Below are 8407 nucleotides of genomic sequence, written 5' to 3' on the forward strand. Positions count from 1 at the left end.
TATAAGGGGGGTAGATTGTAATACCCGACTCGTTCAGGCATCGAAATTCCTACCGTCCGGTGGAATCTCGGATGTCGGATTCGTTTTGCGGGGTATTGCAAAGGTAAACTGAAGTTTTCTTAAGGTTTTTTATCATGTTTTTGTAAGTGTTTTTATGGTTTTGAAAGGAAAGGGAAGGAGTTTTGAAGAGAAAGACCAAGGAGGCAAAATGCAGGTTCGGCCGCCGAACGTTGCATGGTTTTGCATGCAGTTCGGCAGCCGAAGGAAAGACGGTTGGCCATCTATAAAGGCCCCTTTGACTGGCCATGAAGGGTGCTGGAAGCTCTCTTTGTGGTCAAGGTGGGGTTATGCTCTCCTTGGATGTTTTCATGAAGTTTTCCTCAAAGCTTGCAAGGTTTTCATAAGGTTTTCACTTGTTTTGAAGGTTTTGAGTAAAAAGAGTAAGTTGTGGAGCTTGAAGTTCTTGAAGCTTGTTTTGAAGCTAGGATCACACCAACTCTAGTTTTTGAAGAGGTAAGTGTTGATCCTTATGTTTTAGGGTGTTTTAAGCAAGTTTTATGGAGGGAAAGGGTAGAGTTGCATGGTGAGGTGTTAAAGGATGGTTTTGAGGGTTTTTATGCATGAAGTATGTTTATGTGTTATGGGTGTTGTTTGTTGGGGTTTTTAGGTAGTTTTAGACCCCTTTGTGCATATATTTGAGTATATGCTTGCTATGTGTGTTGAGATGCTTGTTGAGTGAGGTTTGGGGGAAGTTGTGCATGAGGTGAGCTAGGTTCTGCCTAACTGGAGAACCCAGCTTCAGCCGCCGAAGGAGGGTTCGGCCGCCGAACGTGTTGAGGAGGTGGTTTCGGCTGCCTCAACCTGCCCCCGAAGGATTGGACTTTCGTCTCTGGAGGGGAGGTTCGGCCGTCGAAGGTGCCGCCGAAGGTTAGAGACTTTCATCTCTAGAGTGTGTTTTGGCCCCCGAACCTTGCCCCCGAAGGGGTTCGGCCGCCGAAAGTAGGCGAGTTTTGTCTCTGGAGAGGACATTCGGCCGCCGAACCTGCCACCGAAAGTGTCCTGTCCAGCCTTCTTTTGCATGCTTTGTGTGATTGTTCTAGGAGGTTTTAGGGGTTATTTGGGGAGTTGTTTTAGAGCTGTTTTAGAGTTCTATTAGAGTTGTTTGGCACCTCATGTGAGTCCACCTGTGTAGGATCGGATCTGAGGCGAGGTGTTTAGCTCCAGTGTGAGAGTTGGCCCAGAGTTAGCCACAGCTTGGCTTCAGGTGAGTAGAACTAACTATGCATGTTTTTAAGCTAATGGTTAAAGATAGTGACAGTATGAGCATGAGACACGCATCATGGATGCCATATGATATTAGGTTGTACTGCATTAGAGATCACGAATATGCTGCATTGCATTGTTATTATTGATGGGATGGACCAAGGCGATCTCAGTAGCCCGCAACCTGTTATGTCTAGATAAGACCTTTGGGAGCTCCGCAGTTAGGGGCCGGGCTCTAGTACATGTAGTGACCTGGGAGTCCGTAGGGGCCGGGCACCGACAGAGGGAGTTCTGGGATCATGTCTAATCCGAGATGTGAGATGTTTGTGCTGTGACACACTCCATGAAAGCATGTAATGAATGAACTGTTTTATGGTTTCTACTCACTGGGCGCTAGTAGCTCACCCCATTCCCTTAACCCCAGTTTTGTAGGGCCAGAGGTCAGCAGAGTGGGCTATGGGAAAAGCAGAGGAGTTTAAGCATGGGTTGCCGTGTTTGGCTGTAATAGCATAGCTAGGTTGTGATAGAGTGGCATGTATATGTATGAGAGGCTTAATGTATATGTTTATGCAAGATGATGTAAAGATTAAAGGATGATATGTTATGCTTATTTGTATGCTTGTTTGTATAGTATAGTAGTGGACATGACGAATGGACATAATGTGTTAGCATGATGTATCTACAGGTTATGCATGGAAAGAGCAGGTGGTAAAGAGATAGAGTATAATGAGATAATGTCTAGAGTTGTGCTTTGCCCAGTGTATGCTGAATCCCTAGTGTATGCATGTATCCTGTTTTATGTTTCTTGATGAGAAATGTGTCAAGCTAGGCTTAACATATGATGTGTTTATAAAACTCCAGTGATCAGGGAAGAAAGGGTATAAAACCCCTTGACCCATTTGAGAGGGAAGAAAGGGTATAAAACCCCTTGACCCATTTGAGAGGGAAGAAAGGGTATAAAACCCCTTGACCCCGGAAAGGAAGGCTAGCCTGTAATATGTTGACCCTAAGAGAGTGGGTTCTATGTTTTCAGTTTAGTAGTAGATCACTGGTGTAGGTCTTGACGGCTGTGGTTTTAAGGTTAAGCCTGGTGGTTTTCCAGAAAAGGTTTTAAAAGCTAGTGTTCTTGTTGGATCATGTATGGGATTGATCAGGTACACAGAGTTCAGTTTAGGCTTGCTACGGGTCCCGGCGGCCTTAAGCCGATCTGGATCCTAGCGCCGAGCTGTTTGGAGCCGTTACAGAGGGGTATCGGTTTTCGGGCTGTTACACCACCTGTCTCTGCCATACGAATATGGACGTATGAGAATATCAGATCTCTACTCCATGCGTAATGGCCATTTAATTCTTCTCCTGGCACGCTTGCGGATGGACCCACTAGACGGATGGGCTGGTTACTTCTTCTCCTCCGGACTAAGCTGGGAGATGAGATTAAGACTGAAGCCCAAGGGAGGTCTGATCTTAGGGCCGCACGGACTGGGCCGGCCCATTAAGAAGACTTAGAAGCCTTAAAACGGGGACTGTCGTCATAAGCCCGGTCTCGTAACGGGATAGTAAAATCCAACAGTCATTAATAGGAATGTGAAGCAAATAATGAAATATTCATATTTTAAAGACTATTTTATTATTCTAACGAAACTTTAATGACTATATTATAATTTAACTTCTCTCTATTCAATTTAGTTCTTTTTGTTACAATTATGATAAATTAAAAAGATTTAGTATTATTATCTAAAATTTAAAATTTTAGATATAAATAATGAATTAACATAAATTTTTAGTTTTTTTTTTATCCAATAGGCTTTAAAAATAATAATACGCATAATATGACATATAGATTAAAAAAGTTTAATTAAAATTGATTGAGATTAATAGTTAAGATTAAGATAAATACGAAAAACATGATTTTATTGTTTAAAATTTTAAGTTTAGAATATAAATGTGAAAAATTATAAATTTTTGGATTTTTACCTAAAAATAATTTAAATTTTATAAAAATTATGTTCTTTTTATTATAAATTATATACTTAATGCAATGTTTATTTTTACGGTATGTGAATTAACGAAAATTAGTATTTTAAATAAATTAATATAGTAAAAGATATATTAAATAATAACATGTATTATTAATAAAAATAATATTTTGTGTTATTATTTATAAAAAAAATATATTGTAACTTTTATATTTTAAAATATCAATATTTGGAGATATCATTATTTTCCATTGATTTAATATTTTTTTATAAAATAACTAATTTAGAGAAATATATATCATTATTTATAAATTTATAAAATCTATAATATAAATATTATAAATTTCAATTTTTAAATATATATTATTTAAAATTATTATTATTTTCCGCTAACATCAAATCTCTTAAACATTATATATAACGCTCAGTTGGATTTTTTTATATGTCAGTACTTTACCTATAAAGCATTGTGAGATTGCTTTAGAATTTTGAATTTTGCCTATAAAACAACATGAGATTGCTTTAGGGTTTTGAATTCGTTTAGATCAATAGTAGGCCTGGCATTGATCTTAGTTAAAGCCTGGGAGTAATTAGCTTCTTACATAATCATATCCTTATAGTTATAATCCTCTAAATCAAAACTATAGATTATTCTTAAATAGTCAATGGCTTATGAAGTTATATGATGTTTTGCATCGGCTAAATTTAACATGCTAATTGCCATCCGCTCAACAATAAATCTATTTTCTTAGGTATTAACACTAGGGAAAACAATCTTCAAAGCAAAAGAATCATCTTGAGAATCCTAGTTATAATAGGAATCATTAGGCAAGCCAAATTGCTATTGTATTTGCCAAAGCACGCATCCTAGTGAAATGCGAATAAATATTTTATAGTAAAAATTATTGACAATAGAGAATGAGTGAGGTTTTTTCTTTTTAAAGAAATGTATAAAGGAAAAATGATGAAACAAATAGAATTACTGACCTACTTACAGCTGTGGCTAATGTGTGAGTTTGTCCGGCAATGTCTAAAAAATCAGTAGGGAAGAGTAAGAGACAAGATCACATGAAATCTCAATATAAATGGAAGTGAGGTAAGTAGGTAGTTGCAATAGAAGATCAAACCAAATCTCAGTATTAAAAAGAAGTGAGTTAAGTGGTTGGTTGAGTGTATGAGAGGAGAAGATCATATTAAATCTCAGAATTAAAGGAAGTGAGTTAAATAGTTGGTTGAGTACCCTCATAAATTGTTGGCATACTAGATAGGGGTGAGCATTCGGTCGGTTCGGTTCAAAACCGAACAGAACTGAATAAATCGAAAACTGAAATTTTAGTATTTATGAAAATTGAATCGAACCGATTTTGATCAGAAATCGAATCGAACTGAACCGATCTGATTCGGTTCAATTCGATTCGGTTTGATCGGTTTCGATCTTTAATAATTTATTATTTTTTATACTTTATTTTTAATATTTTAAAATTTAATTAAAATATTTTAATCTTAATATGATTTAATTTCTGTATATTATTAAAAAAACATATTATTATCACTAATCGGTTCGGTTCGATTTTTTCAATTTTTTTCTGATCAAAACCGAACCGAATCGAAATAACTAAAATTTTTGAAATTAAAAACCGAACCGAACCGAAATGTATAAAAAATTGAACCAAATTTTCAAATCAATTCGATTCAATCGGTTTTTTCGATTTGAATCGAATACTGGTCACCCCTATACTAATCTCAGTGTTAATGAAAGTGTTAAAATTGTGATCTAATGTCACTTTTTCTTTATTTTTTAAATTATTAATATATTATATTTTATAATAATAAATATTTTTTTATAATTTTCATATATTAATATTTAATAGATTTTATTATTAATATTTAAATAAAAATTATTAGTATTATATAATTTTATGGTTATAAAATTAATATTATATTATGATTAGATATATTGTGATTAGATGTATAAAAATAATTTAAAAATATATTTATCCTTTAAATAAATTTTTTTATTATTTTAATAAATTAATATAGTAATATTATAATAGAATTTTTTATTATTTTAATAAATTAATATAATAATACTTAATTAAATAATATCAATAATTTTATATTTGTTTAATTACATAATAATGTTATTTCATAACTTTACAAAACACTAGAATCAGTTATAAATAATTATTATATTTTATAAAAATATTTTTAATATATAAAAGTACTATAAAAATTAATAATAAAGACACTGCATATAAAAATATTTAAAAGTATAATATTATATTACTATTAAATATATACAAAATCACTGAAATTAATTACTTTATTTATTTATTCTTTCTTTGATGAATTATAAACAATTTTATAATCGCATACAATGTTTAAAATTATTATATTATTTTGAGACGTTAATAATTTATTAAAAAAATTAAATAAATAAATTAATCTAATTATAGAATAAATTAATTAAATATTTGATAAACTATAAACAATCGGGTGATTCCTACAATATCTAATCTCAATATAATTTTATTCTATAACTCTAAATATTAATATATTTTATATATTAATATTTAAATTAAAAATATTACTAACTCTATATAATTTTATTGTCATAAATATTATGTGATTATGTATAGTGCTATAAAATTAATATTATTTTATGATTATATATCTCCACACATATTCCAGAAAAGAACAAAGTTTAATTAAGAAACAATATTTTGAATTTTGTAACCAAGTTGAAACAACTATACTATTTTTTACGTATTTAAAATATTTCCATGAAGAAAGATTAAATATTTTAGAAAAGAAAATACATAAATGAAATAAGGTAAATGATATAGGAGAACCAAGTGACCAATATCATGAATCAGAAAGACCACTAATGAGTAGAGCATTCTTTAAAAAAGATCATGTGTATAATGGTATACAACCAATAATACATACACAAAATATACAAAATAATGAAATGAAAGATATTTGTTTACAAAATAGTTGGACAAATGTAACATTACATTTATTAGGAAACCAATTAGATAGAATAGAAGAAAAGATAGAACAAAATCATGAAGCCATAACAGACATAGATCATATAGAAATACCAAGGGCACCATCCCCTGTAACTTATAAACCAAATATTCCATATATTTCTCAAAAATACACTAATACAAAACCATATAGCATAGATCCTGCTAAAAAACAAATAAATAAACCTTTCACAAAAATTATACCACCTCCACAAAATCCTATAGATATAGTAACAATAAATCCAAAGACAGAGTTAAGTGATATGTCAAAATTATTACAAAAAATAATAAATGAACAAAATACTTCTCCAAAAACTAGTACCTCAGGAGGTATTAAAATAGAAGAACCTTCACAAACTCAAAGTCATATAAAAGGAGAGAATACTAGTAAAGACAAAGGTAAGATTACTATTTTAACAGAATATAATGAAACCTCTTCCTCAGATGAAGAATCCATAAATAATCCTTTAGAAGCATCAGACTCTGACCAAAGCTATATTCCCATAAATAATCTAGAAAGACAAAATAATAAAAACCCAGATGATTTAAAAATTTTAGATAGAAAGCAAAAACAATATAATGCAAAGAATATATATGAATGGAATATAGATGAAAGATCAGAAGTAGAAATAATACAAATTACTAAAGAAATGGTAATTGTAGGAAATATATATAAACAAAGAGTAGGAATTGCTGATAAAGAAGCAGTAGAAAATATAATATTAGGATTCACAGGAGAATTAAGGACATGGTGGGATAAATTATTAAGTAATGAAATAAAAGAAAATATTTTATCAGCTAGAAGAATTAACACAACAACAGGAGAATTAGTCACAGATCCATCAACTGGACAACCACAATCTTTTATTTTAGCTTATTTAGTTTATAATATTATATCACATTTTATAGGAGACTTAGATTTATATACAGAAAGAAATAGTGAAATTTTACAAAATCTTAAATGCAGAAAATTAGAAAATTTTAGATGGTATAAAGACAATTTCTTGAAAAGAGTATATGCATTAGCAGACCCAAATGCTTACCATTGGAAAGAGAAATTTTTAACAGGATTACCAAGATTATTTTCGACAAAAGTTAAAGAAACAATTGAGCAAAGGTTTGGACATATTTCATATGATGATTTAACATATGGTGACTTAATAACTTGTGTAAATTTAACTGGCATAAGATTATGTAGAGATATAAAATTACAAAATAAATTAAAATTAGAAAATAGACAATCTAGAAAAGAACTAGGAAATTGGTGTGAACAATTTGGCTTTGGAACTATCAAAAAACATAAACACAGAAGATATAAACCTTTTAAAACAGATAAAATTTGTAGAAAATATAATTATCAACGAAAAGAATATAATAATAAAAATAACAAACAACTAGATAAAAGAAAACCATTTAAAAGAAAAAATTATAATAAAAAATATAATTACAAAAAACCAAATAATAAGAATAACATAACATGTTACTTATGCAACCAAAGAGGACACTATGCAAAAGAATGTCCTGCTAAGAAAAAGATTCATGAGTTAGGATTAGAATTAAAAATAGATAATATTGACCAATTAATAGATAAAATTGACCAAATTAGTTTATCTTCTTCAGAATTAGATGATGATTATAGTAGTGACAATTCATCAAGATCAATATATAGCACAAATAGTGATCATAATTGTAAAGGAGAAATATGTGCTTGTAATAACAAAATAAATGTCTTAACAGAATATAACCAAGTATTAGAACAAATAGAACAAGTACAAGATTCTAATATAAAAAGAAAATTCTTTAAAAAATTAACAAAGTTAATTAACGAAGAAATAAAACAAGGAACTGAATCACCAACAAATTTTGAAGAAATAGAACAAATGTTTAAACAAAAGAAACCAATAAAAACAATTTCTTCTATGGATTTACAATCAGAAATTAAACAATTAAAATTAGAAGTAAGACAATTAAAACTGAGATGTGATCAATTAGAACAAAATCAAAATTTAAAAAATAAAGCAAAAATAGAAGAAAAACCAGAAGATATTAATTCAGATAATGAAAGTGAAAAAGAATTAAAATTTAATGACATTACTAGAATTAAATTCCAAAAATGGTATGTTAAAATTACTCTAACAATTA

This window comes from Manihot esculenta, chromosome 10 (assembly GCF_001659605.2).
Source record: "Manihot esculenta cultivar AM560-2 chromosome 10, M.esculenta_v8, whole genome shotgun sequence".
Taxonomy (NCBI): Eukaryota; Viridiplantae; Streptophyta; class Magnoliopsida; order Malpighiales; family Euphorbiaceae; genus Manihot; species Manihot esculenta.